The 24,133-nt window shown below is 43.9% G+C and overlaps 1 protein-coding gene across 3 annotated transcripts in view; it reads left to right on the plus strand.

Annotated features, from left to right (window-relative positions):
* The first annotated feature begins 2,186 nt into the window (after positions 1 to 2,186).
* The window catches only part of CHRM2 (cholinergic receptor muscarinic 2), a 221,052-nt gene continuing 199,105 nt past the window's right edge, over positions 2,187 to 24,133 (plus strand). The window contains exon 1 of one of the 3 annotated variants that reach the window (XM_044281234.1): positions 2,187 to 2,734. The gene's annotated coding sequence lies outside the window, so the exon portion shown is untranslated. Of the gene's footprint in view, positions 2,735 to 4,856; positions 4,880 to 24,133 lie in introns of those variants that run through there. The other 2 variants (XM_044281233.1, XM_044281235.1) reach the window with 2 other exon arrangements.

Here is a 24,133-nt window from a genome sequence, read left to right on the forward strand (position 1 = left end):
TTTTCTTCCTTTTGCTCTCCTGCTTTTCCTCCTCTCGTTTCTTTCCCCCTGCCCCTCATCTTTTCCCTTTTTTTTCCCTCATCTTTTCCCATTCTCAACCTAATTCCTTTTCTCCTTTTTCTTTTTTTCATTTTTCCTTATTTTTCCTTCTCCATTTTCTTTTTCTTTTCCTCCTTCCAAAGGAGGAAAGATGGAATCTGATTGGTAGCTATGGGTAACTAAGTAAGTTCTACTTTACACCAGTTTGATAATTTTCTCCCATAAATTTTTTATGTACAGTAGCTGTAGTTTTCAGCCCACATAACTATTTCCATTGGTGGACCTTAGGCACTCCAATCAGAACATGCCACCACCTCTGCAATTCTACTATTTTCCCGTCCTGTTGCTATCTTTCATTGCAGGTATGCAATGTACATACACATGTTGTAAAAGAAAACATCACACCAGGTCTTCTTCTATTGCCCCACTCTCCAATTCTGATGCTCATTGTAGGTACTTTGGGATGTGGGCAGGGGGTAAAAATGGTTTCTCTAGGCAGTTCTGCTATGCAGGACCATGCATAACAATCTGCAATGCAGACAGCAGCAAATTTTTTAGCAATTTATTCTACAGTAGGTCTTCTGTGGGACTGCCAGCCTTCACTCCCCATGCACATCAATGAGCCATGCGTGGGCTTCCTTCCCCACGAGCATCAATGAGCCTTGAGTGGACTTCTCACTCCATTCACATCAATGAGCCTTGCATGGACTTCTCTCTCCATTCACATCAATGAGCCATGAGAGGGCTTCTCTCCCCACGAGCATCAATGAGCCTTGCATGGACTTCTCACTCCATTCACATCAATGAGCCTTGCGTGGACTTCTCTCTCCATTCGCATCAATGAGCCTTGTGTGTCTACCAGTTCATTAGTTGTCACTACTTTTGATAGGTGAGCAGTGACTGTCATTGATTCACCCAAAATGAATTACAAAAAATTAGAATTCCATTGAACCCACACTTTTTGTAAAATTCAGGTCGAATTCACTCATTTTAGAATCAGTTTGCTCATCTCTAGTATTAAACACTGTGGGGAAAACTATGGCATATGTGAAAGACAGTGTGGGGAAACACGCAGGGGCGGACAGGGATATGAGAGAGACATAGCAGAGAGAAACTGAAATGGAAAATTCAGAAAAATAAGTTCTATAGAGATTTTACAGAAGAAGTCACCGTGGAAGAGCAGAGGCTCAGAGACAGACACAACATAACAGAGAAACAGAGGGAAAGGGGTAGAGAAAGAGATAGTCGAGCAGAGACAATAAAGAGACTGATAGACATACAGAGCAAATGAGAATATAAGATAAAATGGAGACAGGGGTAGGGGAAGAATAGAGGCAGGAAGGAAGAGATGGTGAGGGAGAGACATACAAAGAAGACAGCAGAGATTCTATTCCACAGAGGCAGACAGAGCATGAGACTTATATCACCAACTGGGGATGGAAAGAGGGAGATCAGAGAACCAGAAAAGGTGCCAGGAGGAGACAGGAAAAGAGATAGAGAAAGGAAACAAAAGAGAGTAATAGAGGTGAGAGAGCCATAGAAAGACATTGTGAGACCACATCAGAGAAACTGGGGAATAGAGAGGAGAAGAGATAGTGAAAGGGAGACGGGCAAATAGAGGATAGAGAGAGGAGAGTCTTACAGAGACTGTGGGAAAAGAGAGGTAGAGAGAAGTGCAGATGCATTCAGTGTGTGAGATGGCAAATCCAGATACCAGATGAGAGAGACCTAATGGAGACTGATAGAGAGGGGCAAGAGAAAAGCATTTCGAGAAAGTTGAGAGATAGAGGAATAAGAGAGACATTTAAAGAGACAGAGCAAGGAGAAAAGAGAGCAATCTAGGGGAAAGAAAGGTACAAGATGAGAGGGAAAGTCTACACAGACAGTAGGGAAACAGAGAGACAGAGACATTGAGAAATAGACATACAGAGACAGTAGGTGAGAGAGAGAGTGTTATCCAGGAGAGAGAAAAAGAGATAAATGAATAAAAGAGACAGATGAGGGAGAGAGGGAGGTGAAAAAGAGACAGCGGAGCAGAGGTAACAAGGAGACGGAGGGATGGAGATATAAACAGCAGAAAAATGTGATGAAGAGAGTGACAGGGAGAGGAGGCAGAGGAGAGAGTCATTTCCTATTCAGCCAGAGCCACCAAATCAGGGAGCAGTGCAGATCTGATTGGAGGAGCTGCACGTTCACCAGCAGTAATCCTGTCCTAGTGGAAGGACTGCACACAGTCCACAGCCAGCAGCTCAGGGCACACCACTACCAGCCAGGAGCTGGCACCCTGTGAGGGAGGACACTACCTGGGCAGCACCTCCCCCCTTCCTCACCTTTAGAACCAGATGGATGAATTATTCTCAATGTGAAGCCTCTGACAGACAGCAGACAGCCCTGCCATTGCACACATTGCTTTGCCTGAGAGCACATGAAGTTGGCAGTGCCCATGCAGAGGCGTGTCTAAGCATTAGCAGCAGGGATGTGACACAGAGAAACATCCATCATCACCCAGGACAATGACACTTCTCTTCTAACCGTCCTGTCCTGCCAGTGTCTCAGCACCCACAGCTCCAAGGAAGACAGGATGGGAGACTTATACAAAGACCCCAGCACCCTCTTATGACTGGGGTGGGGGGCACTGCACCAACAACCTCTGCTGCTCTGTGGGGAGTCCAACTTGCAGAAAACTCTTTGCCAGGTAGGTTGCTTGTCTTCTTATGTTCTTGTAGACCCACCACTGTTTTCTGCCCATGTAGACACTGTCACTGGCGCTCGCTACCCTGGCACCTCTTGCTGTGGGGACACAGAAGGTGCTGTCGTCGACTGCCTCAGTCACACCAGATGCTCACTCTGCAGAAATCCAGGAATCCACTACAGTCATTTGTCACTTTCCCACCCAAGGCTAACATTGCTCTACTTAATTAATGTCAGCCCTAATGACAAACAGCATTTTGCAGTGAAGTCATTTAACACTTTCACCTATCACCACTCAACTGGTGCGAGATGCCAGCCCTGCTCCCCTAGCTGTGCCGTGCTCAGGTGCCAGACTCTACAGACTGTTGATATCAATCCACAGCCGAGTATCCGCCATCCGTCCACACATCCCCTCCCTTGAGGGGTTCATTTCCAGTAAAACCGCTCCACCTGTGGCCCTTGCTTGGTCTACAAGGGTTTCAGTTCCTCCCTTGCTATTCACACCAAATTCACCCCTACCCCTGGTAGAGGGGAAATATCTCTAACTCATTGTGGTGCCAGTTTGTTCTTGATCTGGACTGCAGAGGATTTACCCCCTTCTCATCATAACCTCTTTTCTGTCATATATCGCCTGTCATTTCAATGGTGCTAACTTATTACGCAGCGTTATACGCACCAGATAGCACCAACCTGTTCCACGGCCACGCACACTCGTGTCTGACATTCTAGTGGGCGTCTGGCCCTTACCTAGTCCTTTGTCACTAATCTGCTGTGCACCCCCCCCTTAATTCCCGTATCTCCCCAACTCAGCTCAGGAGGCTGAAGGAAAACCTTTTCTTATTCTCTTATTTGTCCCCTTGGCATCATATTTATCTACCGCCATCCGCTTCCCGAATCTCCGGAATCTTGTTTGCTACAATCTAGAACATTTTTGCCGGTGGTGATTTTGTAAGGATATGTAGGCTAAACCCATTATACAAAGGACCTATTGTTAATCCTCTCATAATTTAGGAGGAGAGCATCAGGGTGATGGGGTCCGATATACCGCACAGTAATATATGGACCTGGGGATGGGGGGTGAGGGGGGTGATCTTCTAATTAAAGGGATGATATAAACTGTAAGCCCATGAATGATTTATACCCGGGGAGAGGATCACTTTAATATTCCTGCCCGGGAACATTAAGTGATGATCTCTCTATACATTGGGGAAGACTTTGTTACCGGCGCGTAAGGCACCTCAAGAGTGGGCAAATTGGGAGCGTTAAGGGATTAATCTTCGGAGCCTTTGATCATTCGCTTCCACAGGCTTTCATGTTCTCTTTGCCAGACTCAACCATCCAGACAAGTGGTGGGACACATGCTATGATCGCTCCCTTGGTCACATATATATATATATATAATGACACCTATGAATCTATCTATCTATCTATCTCATATCTATCTATCTATCTATCTATCTATCTATCTATCTATCTATCTCATATCTATCTATCTATCTATTATCTATCTCATATCTATCTATCTATTATCTATCTCTCATATCTATCTATCTCATATCTATCTATCTATTATCTATCTATCTATCTCATATCTATCTATCTATTATCTATCTATCTATCTCTCATATCTATCTATCTCATATTTATCTATATATATCTCATATCTATCTATCTACCTTGTATCTATCTATCTCACATCTATCTATCTATCTATCTATCTATTTATCTCATATCTATCTATCTATTTATCTGATGTCTATCTATCTATCTATCTCATATCTATCTATCTATCTATCTATCTATCTATCTCATGTCTATCTATCTATCTATCGATTTATCCAACAATTATCTGTCTGTCTATTATCTTGTGGCTTGGGCATGGTTCTATCTGGCAAACTTTAGCAGGTTGTGGATGGACCTGTATTGGGAAGACTCAGCCCTGTATGGGTTCCAGTGGTGGATGGGATGATGGATGCATTACTTTCCATCACTGGTGCCCATTGGTCAGTGGATTTACATTGGGACTCATTGGTCATTGTTTTTTCGCAGCCTCATCCACTATTCACAAAATATGACGCCCTTAGGATTGGCACCATGCCTCTAATCTGTGTAACTGTTCTTCCTCCTGGTTCTGCCATGTCTGTGAGCAGTGAGTATTGCCAGAGGTAAACCACACTGGAATAGTACAGATGTAGCGGGCTGAATCTGTCATTTGACTGACGGTGAACATGGGAACGGTATATTGTATATAGGATTGCTGAGTACAGTCAGTACAGACTGGAATGTTACAGATACACTCTGGAATGTTACAGATGTAGCTGAGCTGACTTTGCCGTTCTACTTGTGGGTACATTAACAAATGAAGGGCAGTGGTAACAGCAATGCAACAGCATCGAGGATTGTTGAGCTCAACAAAAACTAGAAGGTAACAGATGAAGCAGAGCCGGTTACAATGACACCCAAAGCCTGAATAGCAACAACATGAGAACTGTATATTGGAATGTCAAGACTTGAATAGTACAGATGTAGCAGAGCGATCGACAAATGAAAACCTGTAACAACAGCACAGCAATCATTTTACAGATGTAGCAGAGCTGACTATGTAATTTAACTCATTACATTGACTCATGAAGCCCAATGACACCAACATGGAATAGTACATAAAAATGTTGAGCTAAGGACTCATTCACATCTGCATTGAGCTTTCATTTCTCTTGATCCATCAGAAGATCTGAACCAAGTGTCTGTTTTGAATGGGTGCCTTAGAGCGTCCGTTATGCTTGGTTCGTGGCCCAGGGTACACTCCGTCATGTCTATATTTTTGGCTGAAGAAAGAGCCCTGTCCGTACATGACAGAATATGTGCAGTTTGCATCCGTCATTCAATGCGTTTAATGGATCCGGTTTTTTTCTCGCTATTTCTGTTCTTCAGTAGAAGGAAAGCTCAATGCAAATGTGAACGAGCCCTTATACAGACTTGGATGTTACACATCTGGCAGACCTCATTGCGTCATTTAAATGACACATGAAGCCTAATAGAAACTACATATTTAGCAGGGCTGAGGCTACCTGGTGTAGCAGAGCTCACTTTGCCATCATGTGTATGTCACTACTTTCCACTTCATTATCTGCAATGCACAAACTCTACTACATCTGTGAATGGATTCATCTACTTGCCGAGTAGCGTCAAGTCACTGTACGTAGTAGAAGAGATCTAGTATTCGCTGTGCTTAACACGATAATTCTCTAATGTTCTAACCTGTTTAGATATATGTTGAGCAATGTTGGGTTTGTCAGATGTAGCAGTGCTACGCTTGTTATCGAGCATGGCACAGTTCATCGTGGTATCGCCGTGGGTTGTGTGTGGTTTTACATAGGACTGCGGTTAAGTCTACTGCGTGGAGCCGCCCTGGGAAGTGTAATCAACAAGTAGAGAAGTTTACGGAATAGAGCGCAGAGGCCTCTGGCTCAGGGAGAATACCGCAACAGTGGATTTCTCTGCAGGATGTGTTTTCATTAGTGCTTGCACATCTAGATTTATGGAGGCGAAGCCTTGTGCCAAGCTGGATCTCACTCAAGACGCTCAACAACTTAATATTCTAATGGCTCTTAGGTAAAATCTTCTACGTCGCACCCTCGCTATCAGGCCGCATCTTGTTCCAAAACAAAGCCAGGTCCGCTGAAATAAAAGCTGGACAAACACTTCAGGAGAAGTGGGGGGTGGCGAAAAGAGGCGCCAGTCCGGGGCAGCTTGTTAGACTGCAAGCTCTTGGGGTTCTAGTTTCCATCTGTGGTTTATTGTTAGGAGCTTTGTTATTAATAACCTTTAATAATTATTATTTTTGGTAGTTTTACTAATAATAATCAGATATGGATAATAATTATTTTAAATATTGCTAATACTACTTCACACAATTAGGCTACGTTCACACAACACACTCAGTTTTTCACGGCCATTTTTCAACCATTTTTGCTTCCATTTTCTGACCGTCGGTTCGTTTTTAATGGCCGTTTGCATCTATAGATTAATTCAATTGGCCCTACCTCTGCAGTGCCCTCAGTATACATAATGCCCCCCCCCTAGTGCCCCCTGGACATCAAATCCCCTACCATAGTGCCCCTAGTATGATTAATGCCCCCTTAGAGGCCCCCAGTATTATTAATGGCTCACTTTAGTGCCCCACAGTATTAATAATTCCTCCTTTAGTGGCACCCAGTATTAATAATTCTCCCTTTAGTGTCCCCCAGTATTAATAATTCCCCCTTTAGTGCCCCCAGTATTAATAATTCCCCCTTTAGTGCCCCCAGTATTAATAATTCCCCCTTTAGTGCCCCCAGTATTAATAATTCCCCCTTTAGTGGGCCCCAGTATTAATAATGCCCCTGTTAGTGGCTCCCAGTATAAAGAATGCCCCCTTTCTGCTTGTGTATAAAAAAAATTCATTGAAAACTCTTCATTGAATGCTGCAGCACCTGCTGTCCCAGCATGATGACATCATCACACTGGGAGCGCAGGTCCTGCTTCATTCAATGAGAAGCGAGTGTCCCGTGCATGAAAGTGGATTAGGTGTATGTGTTTTTTTTTTTTTTTTTTACTTTAACCACTGAAAGTGCCCCCATTTTCTAGTGCCCCCGTTTTTAATGGCCGGTAGACGGGTGCACTCATATAAATGGCCATTAAAAAACCATCCCACTGACTTCAATGGGGTCTGTCTGCCCGTGAAAAAGGACAAAAATGGGACATGTCCTATTTTTTGATAGCCACTATTCACTCGCCTTTAAAAAAACAAACAGTATGTGCATAGCCCCATTGAATTCAGTTGATTCTGAAAATGAACGTCACACGACCATTTTACCCTCTCGTGTGAATGTAGCTTACTTTTTTTAAATCATATTTATTTAGTAGTAGCAGCATTAATATTATTTTTTGATTATTATTATTATATTATATTATTATTTCATATCAAATCCGGAATAGCGCCCCCGCCTTCCATGTGCCATCTACCACACTGATGTTTTCCTATGTGGCAGAGGAGCCCCCTTTAAACATCAGGACCCAGGTACGACTGCTACCCGTGCAACTCCTACAGCTACAACCCCGACCACCATAGATACGGTGCCTTAATCTGACTAAGGGCTTGTTCACACGAACTTTTGCGGATCTGCAATACATGGGCACCATTCCGTGGCCATCCCGCATCACGGAGGCAGACCCATTCATTTCAATGGGTCCGCAAATCCAGAGATACAGAATGGAGGAACGGAAGACTATGGAAGCACTACGGATTGCTGTCTGGGGTTCTGTTCCGTGCTTCCGCACCGCAAAAAGATAGAACTTGCTCTATCTTTTTGCGGAATGGAGGAATCGCGGACCCATTCAAGTTAATGGGTTCTGCGATCCGCATGCGGCTGCCCCACGGACGGTGCCCGTGCATTGCGGACCGCAATTTGCGGTCCACAGCACGGGCTTCACACGTTCGTGTGAACGAGCCCTAATCTGAAGAGTAAACAAGAAGCTAAAAATAATTATTATGTGTATATTAATTAATTATTCTAATTATGTGGTTATTATCCATTTTATTATCACAGTCTATCTCTAAAGCCAATTATTTACATCATCATTCATCTTTTTGATACTATTAGTATGAATATTCCCCTGTATATCTTCCTGTATAATCCTAACAGAATTGACAATTACTGGCAGTCCAATTTAAAAAGTAAAAAATAAAAAAATATAAAAAACATTATTGTTATTAGTATTATTATCAGTTTAGATATTGTAATCTCTCTGTCCATCATCCAATTAGCGAATCCTGAGGCTCCGTGAGACATAACGGACGCTCCACGAATTGATACGTGGAGCTTGACTTTTCACTGCTCCTCAAGATCATGTTAAGAGCGGAAACTGCAATTTGTTGGAAGACTTTGTGCGATTGCAGCAGACAGAACCGTCCGGATTAAAGAACCTTCAGGGATTTGTCAGGGGAAAAAAATAACATGAAAAACATTCCATTTAAAAATGTAGAATGAAATAAAAGCCTGGACAGAAGTCTTCCCTTGGAGTTTTATCTTGTCAGTCCATCAGATCTCACAGATTCTCACTGATCCTTCCTCACATCATTTATCCCCTCCACCAGCTTCTTCTGTAAATTTGGGGATTTCAAGGCTAAAAACGCATTTGGGTGCAGCTATGAAATCCGTCTGTGAATTTCAGTTTTATTTTTCTTATTCCAAGCTGGTAGGCATACGACGCTTGGGCTTCACGTTCAGTGTATCCCAGGAAGCCCTATAGATGGTAGACATTGATACAGCATTGCATTGAATAAAATGCTAGAATTGCACTGTACACTGACACATAGCCAAAACCAAAGGTGTATTCCTGGAGCCCCTACAGATTGCAGCTACTGAAACAGCATTGCATTGAATAAAATGCTCGAATGACACACTGACAGAAACAAAGGTCTATACAGAAGAAAAAGGGTCTCCATAGCCTAATACTTGGGCTAATTAGCCACTTGCCTGTCACGTGTCATTGATAACAGATCCAGTGTTAAGGAGCATTGTTGTCTAGACTAGGTACCCCATGCTTCTCCTCTGTGTCATAGATTGGAGCCCTTGGTATAAAAAAATGGATGAGGGGACAATGAATGATTTAGAAAACCAACTTTCCAATGCCCAGTTATTGAGCGATGGATGGCCTGACTCCTCCATGTATTGTTGAGTTAAAGGGTAACTGACATATTTGTTTTATTTGCTAGTTTATTAGAGCTAGGCATGTATACCTGAGTTAGTCTGTCAATGATTGTCAAAAGATCTGTCATTACCTTATAATAACAGCTTTTATTAATGTCCTCTGTCCCTTTCCACTGCTCCCTTAAAAGACAGTTGCTATGGTTTGTCTGTCTCCGGCTAAGAAGACAGATAGACGGAGGGGCGGTCCTTCACACTGCGTGCCTCTATTAGGCTTCAGAGTGAGGAGGCGTGTCTCTCAGTAATCCAATCTGATTGGCTGGCAGGGAGCTGCTGGCTACAGCAAGTGTGTAAGGGAAGTGAGGGGAAGCAGTTTTGGCCTCAGAGAACTGGCAGAGGAGCCATATGGAGAAGGTCCTCATATTGTAAATGTACCTAAGGGAAAAACTCAGGGAAAACAGTGGTATGCGAGGAAACTAAAAATTGCTTTATGCATAATGCTGCTGCAGCAGTAACATAGAGAAACATTTTTTTTTTTTTTTATGAAAACATGACAGTTACCCTTTAAATGGGCTTCATGCAATGCTTCATTTTAACTGTGGGGGCACTCCGGAGACAATAAGAATTTGCACCTCTTTAGATTAAAGCTGATCACTTGAGGTACACTCTATGATCAGCGTATTCTGAAGGGGTTGAGGAAGCCCCTGCAGGTTGACATAGGTTTATTCTAAACATTAATCTGTTTTGCCCTAGGACATGTACCTATAGGATTACTATGACCTTTTGTGTAATACAATCCTACAAGACTGGTATCAGGCAGCTGTGATAAAGTCCATTTTTTTTATGTACAGATGATGCAAGACCCTTAATAGCCCCCCCCCCCCCCCCCCCCCCCCCCCCACCCGATAAGCGTTTCACTTCTAAATTGTTGATGCTGGTGCCCTCTGTGCTGGTATAAGTGACATGACACCACCATTGCGGTTGAGCAGAACTCAACCTTTTTTTTATCAGATTTTCTTTAAAAGTATTGTATGCCAGCAGTACTTAAAACAAGATAATGAGAGCTCATTAGCATAGGAAATCAATTATAATGAGGTGAAACTTATTTTTATCTGCGCCCTTACAAAGCGTTGACAGCTTTACGCAGCAGGAGGAGAATCAGGCTCGGCGTTGTCGCCTTTTGAGATGACAATTATTACATTGCCTTTGCCTTGAGATCACAGAGAGATAGTCCAAGTAGTTATTACTCCGGACAATTTCAGCTTTTGGCCCCTTGTCTCTGTGTTTATGGGCGAAAGATGACCTAACGCTTGATACAGATCCTCTGGAGATCCAGATTGCTATCAAGCAAGGTGGAAAGAAGACTACATCTGAGTGTTGTCTGATTTGGCCCAAACGGACTTAGAGTCTACATTATTACCCTTTTATAGTATTTCTATGGAGTATATTTTGAAGTTGGCGGAAACAGAACACCCCGCAGACAATTCCTTCTTCTTGAAGGGTTCCTGGGAAAGAAGATGATCACAGAGTATCCCCTTGATGGCACCTCCAGTGATCAGCTGTAATCTGTCTGACAACTTGGCAGCAAGTGTTCCGTTTTCAGGCAGTGCCACCACAACACAGTTTCTAGTCTGATTATGGGAGGTCCAAGGCTACATTCACAGGGCCATATCCGTTTTGCAGTCAGCAAACCACAGATCTGCAAAATACGGATCTGTCCGTGTGCAACCCACACTTTCCATAGACTCTATTAAAGAAATACCTATTCTTGTCCACAAAACCGATAAGAATAGGACATGTTCTATAACAACCCCATAAAAATAAATGGGTCTGAGTGCGTTTGGCAAAAATGCGGATTGGACACAAACCAAAAATACGGTCATGTGATTGTAACCTATAGACCCCATGGACATGACTGAATCCATTTTGCGGTTCCAAAACCCCAGATCCTCAAAGCATGGATGCAGTCCATGTGCCGTCCGCATTTTATTTGCAGACTCATTGTTTTAAACGGGTCTGTGGTCCACATTTTGCGGACATAGACTGCTTTTTTGCGGAACGGACATATGGATGCAGAAAGCATATGGAAGATGTGTGTTTTCCGCATCCGTATGTCCATTCTACAAAATGACAAAACACGTCCTATACTTTTCCGCAAAATGCAGGCCCATTTCAAGGTCAATGGGTCCACAAAAAGTGTGGATACAGAATGGACAGCATCCGTATTTAACTGATCCGCGATTTTTGTAGCATCAGAGACTGTCATGCGTAATGCACAGACATGGTCTTTCTGAGGGAGATAAGCATGTTGTAGCTGCATATTACTCTGGGTAATGGATACAAACAACGATTTCAGACGGCACTCCAGTTACCAGTCCCAAACCAGGTGCACAGGGGTCGATTGGGAAGTTAAAGTGGCCCTGGAAAAAAAAAAAAAGCGGCCCCATGTTGTAGGATTGTCTAATTTGACAGGGGGCAGGGTAACAAAAGCTATCCCTTTGTGTTGGCCATCAATAGATGCCATTTTCTGTTCCCCTCCTCGTCCAGTTGTCTATGATTAAGATATGAGCAGGGGGCTTAGGAGGTGTGGGTCATTATTGAATTCAGGAGGACACGTTTCACTGGCCTGGTACATGAGTACTTGATTCTCACAGTGTTAATTACCGCTGAGAGCTCATTATCTAACCGGCCAGCGGCATAGAGGGGGGCTTGGGCGGCCCTGTAAGGTCTGTGGCCAATCCGTCCCTGCAGGTGAAAACACAAACTGGTTTGACAAAGTGCCGAATCTAGGGTGACCAGACGTCCGGTTTTAGGCCGATGGCTCCCTGTGGCTGACTGAGGGGGAGAGAAGCACCCCAGCTGCCCCCTGCTCACCTTCCCCTCAGAAACTTCTTCCCTCTTCTTCCATTATTTTTTTTACAGCCGGTGATGGGGGCGTAGCTTCACAGAGCAGGGGCGGGGTTTATCTGTTTGGGGGTGTTTGGTGAGGTCCGGCTTTCTGGGGTGAAGCCAGTGGCCACCCTAGTCAGATCATGTTGTGGCCTAAAACTTTGCTGTAACAGTAATGCACTATTTTGGGCTGGATAAAGAAATTCTTGTTTAATTGCAACTGGAGTGCTGTGGCCGGTATACTTATAGACTGTGGGTAATGGATGAGAGTCTGAACAAGGGACTCCCCCTGACCGTCTCTAATAGGGTGTAGACAGGTGGAGATGAAACCTATTGAAGCCAATGATATTATAAGAATGATCGCAGCAGCAGTAGACAAGTTCTACAGTGGACATGGATAAATCACTGCAGTCAACCAGGCCCTGGGAATGCACTCAGCAGCAGGAGAGGGATGTGTTGATCTTGTGGGAAGCAGTGACCTGAAGATGTTGGCGAGGACAGAGCTGTGAGTAAGAGGTCAGTTGTTTAGAGGATGGAAAAATTTAAGGGTCAAAGACAGAAAATAAATGAACGAGGGGGATTTCAGGAGAGGAGGAGTATGCTGATTTTGTGATGTGCAGTGACCTGTCTACTCATGTTAGTTAACAGCTTGGGAAATGTTATGACTGTGAGGATGTATAGGATGTTAGATGTCGCAGACTAAGAGGGAAATTTATGATGAGGGGAAAGTCAGTTCTACTTTTGGTCTTTAAGTAGAACACGTTAAGATCTTACTGCACTTTCTACATTACCCCTCGCTGGAGTAAAAGTGCGACAATTCATAGATACAAAGCTGTCAGCAGATTTGTATCTATGACACTGGCTGACATATTACATATGCACTTGGCAACTGAAGGCATCTGTGTTGGTCCCATGTTCATATGTGCCTGCATTGCTGCGAAAAATTCTTTATATATGCAAATGAGCCTCTAGGATCAACACAGATGCCTTCAGCTGCCAAGCACACATGCCACAGGTCAGCCAGTTTCACAGGTACACATCTGCTGACAGATGCCCTTTAAAGGGAACCTGTCATGTGGATATTTGATTATAATCTAACTAATTATATACAATCATTAACTACTAAAAAGTGCCTTAGATGTATTCACTTACTGGTGTGACAGAGGGTTACCTCATAATATACACACAAAGATGCCGCATGCTAATGAGCTGATTTGAGTCCAGCGTGATGTCATTGAGTCCAGCGTATATTTAATTCAGAGCTATAGCCACTCCCCTGCCTACCTGCTGCTGATTCCTATGGAAAATAACTGTCATTCAGCAGCAGGTGGACGGGGAGAGTCAGGAGCTCATAAATATTCATGACTCATCATTATCAGCTGGAGCTTTTCAATACAAGATGTTGGCAGATTGACTGGGTCAATTAAAGAAAGTGACCCAGCATTTTGCTAAGAGAATCAGTCACATATTTATGTTGCCCTTAGTTAGGACACCATAAAACTGGTGACAGGTTTCTTTTAAACAATCTAGCTCAAAGTGGTTCTTCAGGCTAAAGATATTGATGACTTATCCTCTGGATAGGTCATCAATATCAAATCAGTGGGGGTCCAACACCTGCTTCCCCTATAGCTACGCCCCTGCTTTCATTTTAATCCTGCCATTTGATGATAATAGCATGACTGTTGACCCTGACCCCAGTGTATACAGTAGAAGCAAATAGTATGTCTTGATGGCATACTGTAGCACATAGTCACAGGGGCTATCAAACGATCTATCCTCATTTTGCTGTTTTGGTGAGAAATATTTTAAATATATAAATCCTATACTAAAAGGTTGTACTTAGTTACAGTCCTGCTGAATTACACCCTTTGCAAAGCAAAGGGTAAAATCCATGGCAGATGGTTACCTCATAATATACACACAAAGATGCTGCATGCTAATGAGCTGATTTGAGTCCAGCGTGATGTCATTAAGTCCAGCGTATATTTAATTAAGAGCTATAGCCACTCCCCTGCCTACCTGCTGCTGATTCATATGGAAAATAACTGTCAGCAAAGTCATCACCAAAATGCATCTTCGCTGAGGAAAATTCTCCCCATGTGGCTGTCCCCTTGTGATTGTGAATGAAGCATAGACATCATGCGGGCAGGGGGGATGCATACACCCTTTATGAGCCAGCATGGAGAGGCAGACCCGTGCCATCCATGTATGACATCCAAATGGTCTCCATATTACACTACTTTTACACTACTAAGGGGATATTTGGAAAACAGAGTGTCCATGTCCTTAAGACAAAACTAAGCTGCCACAGGGGCAGGGAGTGCTGTTATGGGACTAGGTTAGAACATTTGATTTACTATGAATTTAGATGAGAGGATTTTCTCTGTCCATTGAGTGGAACTGACATCTCCTTCTCACGAAATTGCACCCTGGCATCAGTACAGAATATTCCCACCAGAATTAAACTCATCTACTGAAACTAGCTCATCAGCCTTCATGACTCTGTAGGTTGCTGCATACCTTTCTATACAAAGATATTACCTTATTATTACCAGTGAAGAACCTTTTAACTCTTTTGTGCGCATTCTACAATGTACGCCGCAAAGCACGTGTCACTGGAGTCCTCATTAACTGGCATTATCTGCCTAGCTTGTTACCTTTCCAAGTAACCTTGTTAGTTATGGGTGAGTAGCCTGTAAAGGGTGCAGACTGACTCCAAGCATTTCACAGCAACGCCGGAAAATAGGCACGGAGAGATGAGAGTCACATACTCTACTTCTCCCATTCTGTGTGAGTTTATCTTAAATTGGGGGCAGATTTGGGGGGGACGAAGCTGCAGAAGTTGGTGGATTAACCCTCTTCTACCCCTTCCTGCATGTCTACAGATTTGAGAGAAGGATTCAGGCTCCTGTGTTGAACACCATGCTGGTATTCATCAATCATTGCTAGCATAATACCTGATCCCAATGATCACCGATTGCTGAACTGTTCCCCATTGTGTGGTAAGCTATAGAGCCGTGGGAGTGAAGAATGAAGGGTGGTTCAGGGTTGGAAGGGGTTGTATGGGGTTCCTTCCAGAATCAGCACCTTCCATGTGGATGTGTCTGGTATGGCAGCTTAGTCGGTGATTGAGGCTGAGCTGCAATACCACAGGCATCCACATGGACAAGAGAGGTGCTGTTTCTGAAAAAAAAAGTTCTAATCTCATATATTTCCTGTAACTGAGAAGAGGGGAACCACGCAGAAAACTAGAGGGAACCTCTCCTGATGCCACTGAACTAACCCCAGAAATATCTAACATATATGTGTATATGTATGACTACATTTCTATAATAGTGTACCATCCTGAATGTCAGGGTAAACAATGGTTTCCAAATGAACCTCAAACAGAGAGAATCCCTGTGTTACACTCTGCTTCTCCCTAACATCAGCATTTTTGCTAAAATCCATCAACGTATCTTCATCAGTGTTACCGTTTCATGTTTTTCTCTGCGCAGTGTATGGGAAACAATTAGTGGTAGTGGAAGTATGTGACAGAGCTGCTATATATTTTATATTCGTTATCTGTAGAGCCAAGGTAAATTAGAAGGGGCTTTGCTTTATTAGGCAGTGGGTGCAAATAGTTTTCGGAACCTTTAATACCCACACGCAATATGCAGACACCATTTATATATACCGTATTTATCGGCGTATAACACGCACGGGCGTATAACACGCACCTTCATTTTAGAGGGAAATTTCAGGGAAAAAAAATAAATTTCAAATAAAGCCTCTGATCTGCCCCCTCTGGTAACGCAAACCCCCCCCCCCTCCCTCCCCAGTATTAATCATTGGTGGCAGTGGCCACAGGGTCCCCCTCCTCCCCCCCATCATTGGTGGCAGTGTCAGTTCCTATCGGAGCCCCAGCAGTGTAATGCTGGGGCTCCGATCGCTTACCATGGCAGCCAGGAGTCACGCTACAGAAGCCCTGGCTGCCATGGTATGTTAGTGAGCAGAGAGCAGCGCATTATACTCACGTGCGCTGTGGCCGCCGGTCGCTCCTTCTCATAGGTCTGTGCGGCGCATTGCTAATGCTGTAAGCATTAGCAATCCGCCGCACAGACAGAAGAAGGAGCGACCGGCGGCCACAGCGCACGTGAGTATAATGCGCTGCTCTCTGCTCACTAACATACCATGGCAGCCAGGACTTCAGTAGCGTGACTCCTGGCTGCCATGGTAAGCGATCGGAGCCCCAGCATTACACTGCTGGGACTCCGATCGGAACTGTGGGATATGGCCGGCACATTCATTGGTGCGCAGTGGCCACAGTCCCTCCCCTCCTCCTCCTACTCTGTCCTCGTTGGTCTTCAGCGGCAGCCGCTCACAGTGGGGAGGGAGGGACTCCCTCCTCCCTCCTCCTCCCTCCGCTGTGCCGGCCGGCTCAGTCCTGCCTCTCTGGCCTCCGGAGGACACGTTTCAGCCCTAATCGGCGTATAACACGCATACATCATTTGCCCCCTATTTTCAGGGGGAAAAAGTGCGTGTTATACGCCGATAAATACGGTATATATATATATATATATATATACACATACACACACAAGGCGTGCAACATTGATTCTGCAATGGTACATTTATAGGCAGGGAGCCATTTATGTGTAGACTGAGTCATCCCCCCTAAAGCAGGCTCCGAATTAAACCGTACTTGACGCAATTCTGGGACAGGAGCATAAACCGGAGACGTCACAGCATGAAACATGTGTGCCTTAATACAGACACGCACCAATAACTTGGAATAAATATTACAGCACCCAGCTTTCCCGCGCTTCTGAATGGAAAATCTTCCTGATTATTTCTCACTATCCCGTACTGCAGCAGAGCAAGATTTGTCATTAAGGAATCTAGGAAAGCTGGACAACAACCACTATAGGTGCTGCCATGTTGTCACTCAGCAGGGCCCTTAGAAAGCTGGGTGACAACTCTGGTTAGAGCTTTAATGGGGTTCAGATTGATCATTGCTCAGCATTCTCATGCTCCTCAGTGGAAAACCCGTCCAAGATATATCCTATATGTCCATACCACTTCATAACTAGACTGGTTTGCGATTCAGTAGTCTAGGATAGTGTTGAGCGCGAATATTCTAATCGCGAATTTTAATCGCGAATATCGCCACTTCGAGATCTCGCGAATATTTAGAATATAGTGCTATACACTGTATATTCGTATTCGCGAATAGTGTTGAAAATTCGAATTGCAAATTTATCGCGAATATATTACATTGCCAATTTTCTCAATCAAGTAAACAATGACTGGAGATCACGAATGATCGAATTTGCAAATTTATGGCGAATATTTGGCCAAAAATTCACAAAATATTGCAAATTCTAATATTGCTTATGCCACTCATCACTAGTCTAGGAAAGCAAGATGATAATAACTTGTGTGGGGACCAGTGTCGGACTGGGGGGCCTAGGGCCCACCTGTATTATTTATTATGGGGGCCCACTGTACGGATACATTCAAATATTACCTGCTCACACAGCAGCAAGATGCTACCAGATGATTGAATATGGGGGTCCCTGTAGCTCTTTGGGAAGGCAGGTCCTGGGGAGAGGAGGACACTGGCAGCTTTCCTCTGTACCTAGAAGTCATCTCAGCTCTGATGGTGTCTATAATAATAAACTGGGGAGTTTCTTTAATAATCTATAAGGTTTTTATATGAACATAGGCTGGTGGAGGTGCCGTACATTGAATATATGTATAAGTCTACTGTGTTATGTGCCACTTGTGCAGGGGGTGGGAGACTAGGGGCCCACCGGGGAATTCACCTGTACCCCTGGGGGCCAGTCCAAGCCTACCTGAAACTGTTGTATTTTCGGTATTGATGTCACTCAACCCAGAAGGAGGTTTGATGACAATCCCAGTGTATCATCCAGCTTTCCCAGAAACCAATAAAACTAAAAGAAATTACTTTTTCTAAAATATCTTAGGAACATGGTCATGTCTGAAAAGCCTATCACAGCAGCTTTGAAAATACATAATCTCTTTTCTACTGAGGTAGCAGAGCTGAACTTGTTATCTGACAGCTCATGCCATACATTTCGTGGGCCCATAGGAGAAGGGATACAAAATACTTATTGGTGTCAGTGGCAGGCACCACGATGGGAACCGGGTTTGCACCTCATTGCTTATTGAACAGGTCCCTAACACTTTCTAAGTGAAGTTACACGGCTCCTATGCAGCGACAGTTGGGTGGGTGACAGACCCTCCTATTTGCCTGGACGCCTGTCAGAAGGACCTGCTTTGATTTTGGCCCCTGGAGCAGAGCTGAGTTTATTATCAGAGTTGGGCCATTAGGCACCATTTATGATGACATTACATGTGTTATCTGTGAATTTACGAAAGACTGCGATACAGCAATAAAGGACACAGCATTATCTTATCTCAGAAAATTCAGCTCTGCTACATCAGAATCTGTTGAGTGCATTTTGGAGAACACAACTACAGTTTTGCTCTGCTTGCAGACCGAGCGCTCCATGGTGTTATATCCTGAGCCGCCTGCAGTCGTTTGCCTACAGTTAAGATCCTGCTGGAGTTGACGTACGTACTCCGGGTGCCCATTAGTGAGTATGGTTGGGTACCTGCCAATTTTCTTTAAGAAGCTGTAATAGTCCTCCTTCCAGAAGATGCTCGACAGAGCAGTAAATATTCTTCACGTGTTCAGGTATTACTCTACGTTCTCACATTCTGCTAATTGCTGGCAAATACTTATCATTATGATATATTGTGAATGTGGTAAGGGTAATTAGTGAAAATCTGGCAATGTGATTAACGGCGTGCGCTGCTCAGGGCTAGGAATGTGTACTCAGTGTTCCCGGCTCCAGCAATCATCACTTCAATGTCACTATCCGACCAGAATCATGTGAGAGAGCGGTGGACTGAAGACTAATCTTTCTTGGGTTCCTTAAAGGACACACCCCAGAAAAATGGATATACCGTACTTTGTTATGCTTATTGCAGGGCCTAAAGGTGCGGTGCATGAGGTGCACCCTGCATTAGGCATTGCAGAAGGTTTGGGGGCTTTTTGGAGTGTTCCTTAAAGGGTAATGCATTAAAAAACATAAGTTTGTGGGGGTTTTGTCTCTTTGTGTAAAATAAAAAAAAACATGGTCACTCACCTGCCTGTGAGGAGGAAAGGGTGGGAATGTATTAACTGACCCAATGCCACACTGTGTAAAGTCTGACCAGTAGGGTGATGATTGGGGGGGGGGGGGGGGGGTAATCTCTGAAGTGGGTCTGTCTGTACACTTCTTGCTATACCCAATAGGAAATAGAAGGGCGTTAAACAAAGGAGCACAAACTGCCTGCCCATGAGTAAGAAGAAAGGGGAGGATGGGTCATACTACTGTAATCACAGTGACTTGTAGGCAGAGAAGGAGACCGGGAGACCAGATAATATTCATGCAGTGTTTCATTACAAATATCATGTGAATATGAAACAGAATTCCAAACTAAGTCGACTGATTTTACACCGCATGGTTCAGTTTTGACATATTTTTCTTATTATAATGAGCATTTTGAAGGAATTAGCACAGATACCAGGAATGGGCAGTCGACAGTTTTCTCGTTATCATGGAAAGTTAATGTGTGGTCATTCTCTAAAATAGTATAGGGGAGCGCGGACTAGATACTAATGTGTTGCCACCACTCCAACTGGAACTCCAATCTCAGGATCAGTGAGAGACAATTTCCCCTGATTAGACATTTGTGGTGTATCCTATAAAAATACAAACAAAAAACAAAAAAAAGGCCTCAGAAAGGAAAACCCAAATGTTGAATTTTTTTCTTAAAATTTTGTCACAGATCTGTCTATGCCCAGAGACTCGGAGGGGAAATTCACCCAGATTAAGGAGAGGGAATCACTGGGTTAAATGCTTGGATACGGTATATTTTTAGCCTTCAAAGACTTCTGAAGCTTATACACTGAAGATGAAAACAGAAGCCAGACAGAGTAAAGTATACATGAGAAATGCTTCCCTCTTTCTTTGAAGAGCAGCAGGGAACAGCTGGTGGATTCCGAGGGGACCTTGTTTATCTCACTTATACGATGAAAACGTAATGTCTTTAAAAATCCCTATTTGCCGGGTAATGGAGGTGGAGCGCAGGTGGGTGGCCAAGTAACCGGGGGTGTAATTATCAGGCATGAAGGAGATGTCTACTGACCACTAATGGACCTGCCCATGGTTGTTCCTTTCCAAAAGGGACCTGTTCAGGTCCTAGAGATACAGTAGAGGCATAGATGGATGGTGGCAGAGCCCACATGGTCCATCTAGTCTGTCCTTATTATACTATTTTTCATCTTAGGATAGATATATGTTACCCTAGGCATCGTTACATTCACTGATTTTCCAACCACAACTGCTGTAAGTTTCTTCCAAGCATCTACAACTGTTTCAGTAAAATAATATTTTCTTACATTGCTTCTGATCTTCCCCCAACTAGATTTAGTTTGTGCCTCTTTGTTGTTGTTCTTCTTTGTTCACTTTCTCATTAGAAATACTTCCCTTCTGAACCTATTTTAACTCTTTAATATATTAAAAGGTTTCGATCATGTTGGTCATTTCTCTTCTTTCCTCAAGGCTATGTAGATTAAGTTGAGACCTTCTTAATGAGTGCTAAGCTTAAGACCCTCCACCATGTTTGTAACCCATCTTTGGACCCATTCTATTTTATCAATGTCTTTTTATAGATGAGGTCTCCAGAAGTGGTATCACTGGACCTCTATACAGCGGGATCACATTCTCCCTCTTTCTACTGGTTCCTCCACTAGCTATGCAGCCAAGATTCCTAAGCACTTTCTCTATCGTCTGGCATAGGAAAACTGGCCATAGACCATAAAGGGGAATTTCACATTGGGACGATGCCCAGAGGGCTGCCCAAGACCTCCTCTTGGCTGTCAACCAGGTACATAAAGATCTAATGCTCTCAGCATTAATTAATATAGGAGCTTAAGGCACTAATGTACCTTGGCCAGCGGCGATGATACAGGACAGGATGATGATGGAGTTTCATACTGGCGTGGGCGGCAGTATTTTGTGCTGCACTGTGATATTTGGTTTTGCAGTATTTTGAGCTGCACTGTGGTATCAGGTTCTGTGTAAGCAGAATTTTGTGCTGCACTGAGGTATCTGGTTCTACCAAGGCAGTATTTTGTGCTGCACTATGGCATTTGGTTCTACTGGGGCAATATATTGTGCTGCACTATGGTATCTGGTTCTGCTAGGGCAGTATTTTGTGCTGCACTGTGGTATCTGGTTCTACCAAGGCAGTATTTTGTACCGCACTGTGGCATTTGGTTCTGCTGGAGCAGTATTGTGCTGCACTATGGTATCTGTTTCTGCTGAGGCAGTATTTAGTGCTGCACTGTGGTATCTGGTTCTGCTGGGGCAGTATTGTGCTGCACTATGGTATCTGTTTCTGCTGAGGCAATATTTAGTGCTGCACTGTGGTATATGGTTCTGCTGGGGCAGTATTTTGTGTTGCACTGTGGTATTTGGTTCTGCTGAGGCAGTATTTAGTGCTGCACTGTGGTATCTGGTTCTGCTGGGGCAGTATTTTGTGCTGCACTGTGGTATCTGGTTTTGCTGGAGCAGTATTGTGCTGCACTATGCTGTTTCTGCTGAGGCAGTATTTAGTGCTGCACTGTGGTATCTGGTTCTGCTGGGGCAGTATTTTGTGTTGCATTGTGGTATTTGGTTCTGTTGAGGCAGTATTTAGTGCTGCACTGTGGTATCTGGTTCTGCTGGGGCAGTATTTTGTGTTGCATTGTGGTATTTGGTTCTGTTGAGGCAGTATTTTGTGCTGCACTGTGGTATATGGTTCTGCTGGGTCAGCATTTTGTGCTGCACTGTGGTATCTGGTTCTGCTGGGGAAGTATTTTGTGCTGCACTGTGGTATCTGGTTCTGCTAGGTCAGTATTTTGTGCTGCACTGTGCTATCTGGTTCTGCTGGGTCAGTATTTTGTGCTGCACTGTGCTATCTGGTTCTACCAAGGCAGTATTTTGTGCTGCACTATGGCATTTGGTTCTGCTGGGGCAGTACTTTGTGCTGCACTGTGGTATCTGGTTCTGAAGGGGCGGTATATTGTGCTTCACTATGGTATCTGTTTCTGCTGGGGCAGTATTTTATGCTGTACTATGGTATCTGGTTCTGCTGAGGCAGTATTTAGTGCTGCACTGTGGTATCTGGTTCTGCTGGGGCAGTATTTTATGCTGCACTACGGTATTGTTGGCCCCGCATTCTGTTAATTAGGAGTCGGCCCACTTTTAGTTTTTTTCCCAGGGCCACTTTATGTTCTCACTCTGCCCCAGATGTCTGGCCACGCGGGTGACTCTTTTTAAACCTGTCAAAAATCTGAACTCCTAAATCCTTCTCTTCTGATGTCCTGGTTAACACAGAGCTACTGATGCACTGGATTCCTTCTCCCCAAGTTATTTTACATTTGAATACATTGAACTTCAGTTTACATTGTTCTGCCCATCTATACAGTGAAGCTAAACCATCTTCTCCCATGTCACTTAGAAGCATATTAAAAGGCGTAAGGCCTAGGAGAAACCCTTGTGGTCCACTCCTAGTCACTAGATCCTCTTCAGAATCCATTAAGTGCAACACTCTGATATCCATCCTTAAGCCAACTGCAAATCCACTGAAGTCCCAGGGATTAAGCTCCCAATAAATTATCTTTCAGCTCCTTATGTGGTGCTGTGTCAAAGACGTCGCTGAAATCCATGGAGGCGATATCCGTGGTGCCACCTTCATCCAATGAACTTCGTTTAACGTGACCTACCTGGTGTGAAGCCATGGGGGGGGGGGGGGGAATTTATCATGAGGGGAATATCTGAGGTCAGTTTTGCTTGAGTCTGTGTTGGAGTACTTTATGTCACATTTATCAAATGTCTCGTTATTTGATAAATTTGTCTTATCCTGGAACCTAACTCTTTTGTCTAGGAAAGTGACTCCGTTTTCCTACTCCACCCTCCTCGGATTCGCGATGAATGGCATTCTATTGTATGTAGCTGGCACAATGATGTGCCCCAAATGTCATGTTCAATGCTGATCGCGGAATCTGAGAGTCACAATGAGGCTTTTCGGAGTATAAAAAAATATATATACATACTCATGTCATCCATTTGATTGCGGAGAGGCCGTCGCGGCCATCTTCATTGAAGTATAAGCACCAAATCTTGCACGCGCTGATCTGATGATGTCAGCACATCATCACACTGGCGGGGAGTGGTGACGCCATCACTGATGATGTCACCGCACCTGGCCAATGCGCTGACGTGGTGACATCACACGTCAGCGCACGCAATATTTGGCGCGTATTCTCCAATCAAGATGGCCGCGACGGCCTCTCCGTGGTCAAATGGATGAAGTGAGTATGTTTTTTAGGTTTTTTTGTACCGCCATTTCAGGAAAAGTGTATTAGTTACCAACGAAGCACCAAGAAATTCAGATTCGTGGAGAATCAAATTTTTCCTGAAAATTCGGATCGAATTCCACTTCGTTAAATTTGACTAGCTCAACACTACTTTTTAACATAGCTAACCACACCCACTTTTCCACCCACATTACAAAACTGGAGTGAATGGTGTAAAAATGCAAAAAGGTCACAAAATGTTTCCATAAACAAATGCAAAAAGTCGCAAAAGCCTTATTTTGGGACTTTTTGACGGCAGAATTCTGGAGTGAAGGAATCATATGCAGTGATGGTCAGTTTGCAGTGTTCGCCAGCGAACACATGCGGGCTGCCATCTTTAGTAGGTAGACTCACCCGTACGGCGATG

Source organism: Bufo gargarizans, chromosome 2 (genome assembly GCF_014858855.1).
Source record: "Bufo gargarizans isolate SCDJY-AF-19 chromosome 2, ASM1485885v1, whole genome shotgun sequence".
NCBI lineage: Eukaryota > Metazoa > Chordata > Amphibia > Anura > Bufonidae > Bufo > Bufo gargarizans.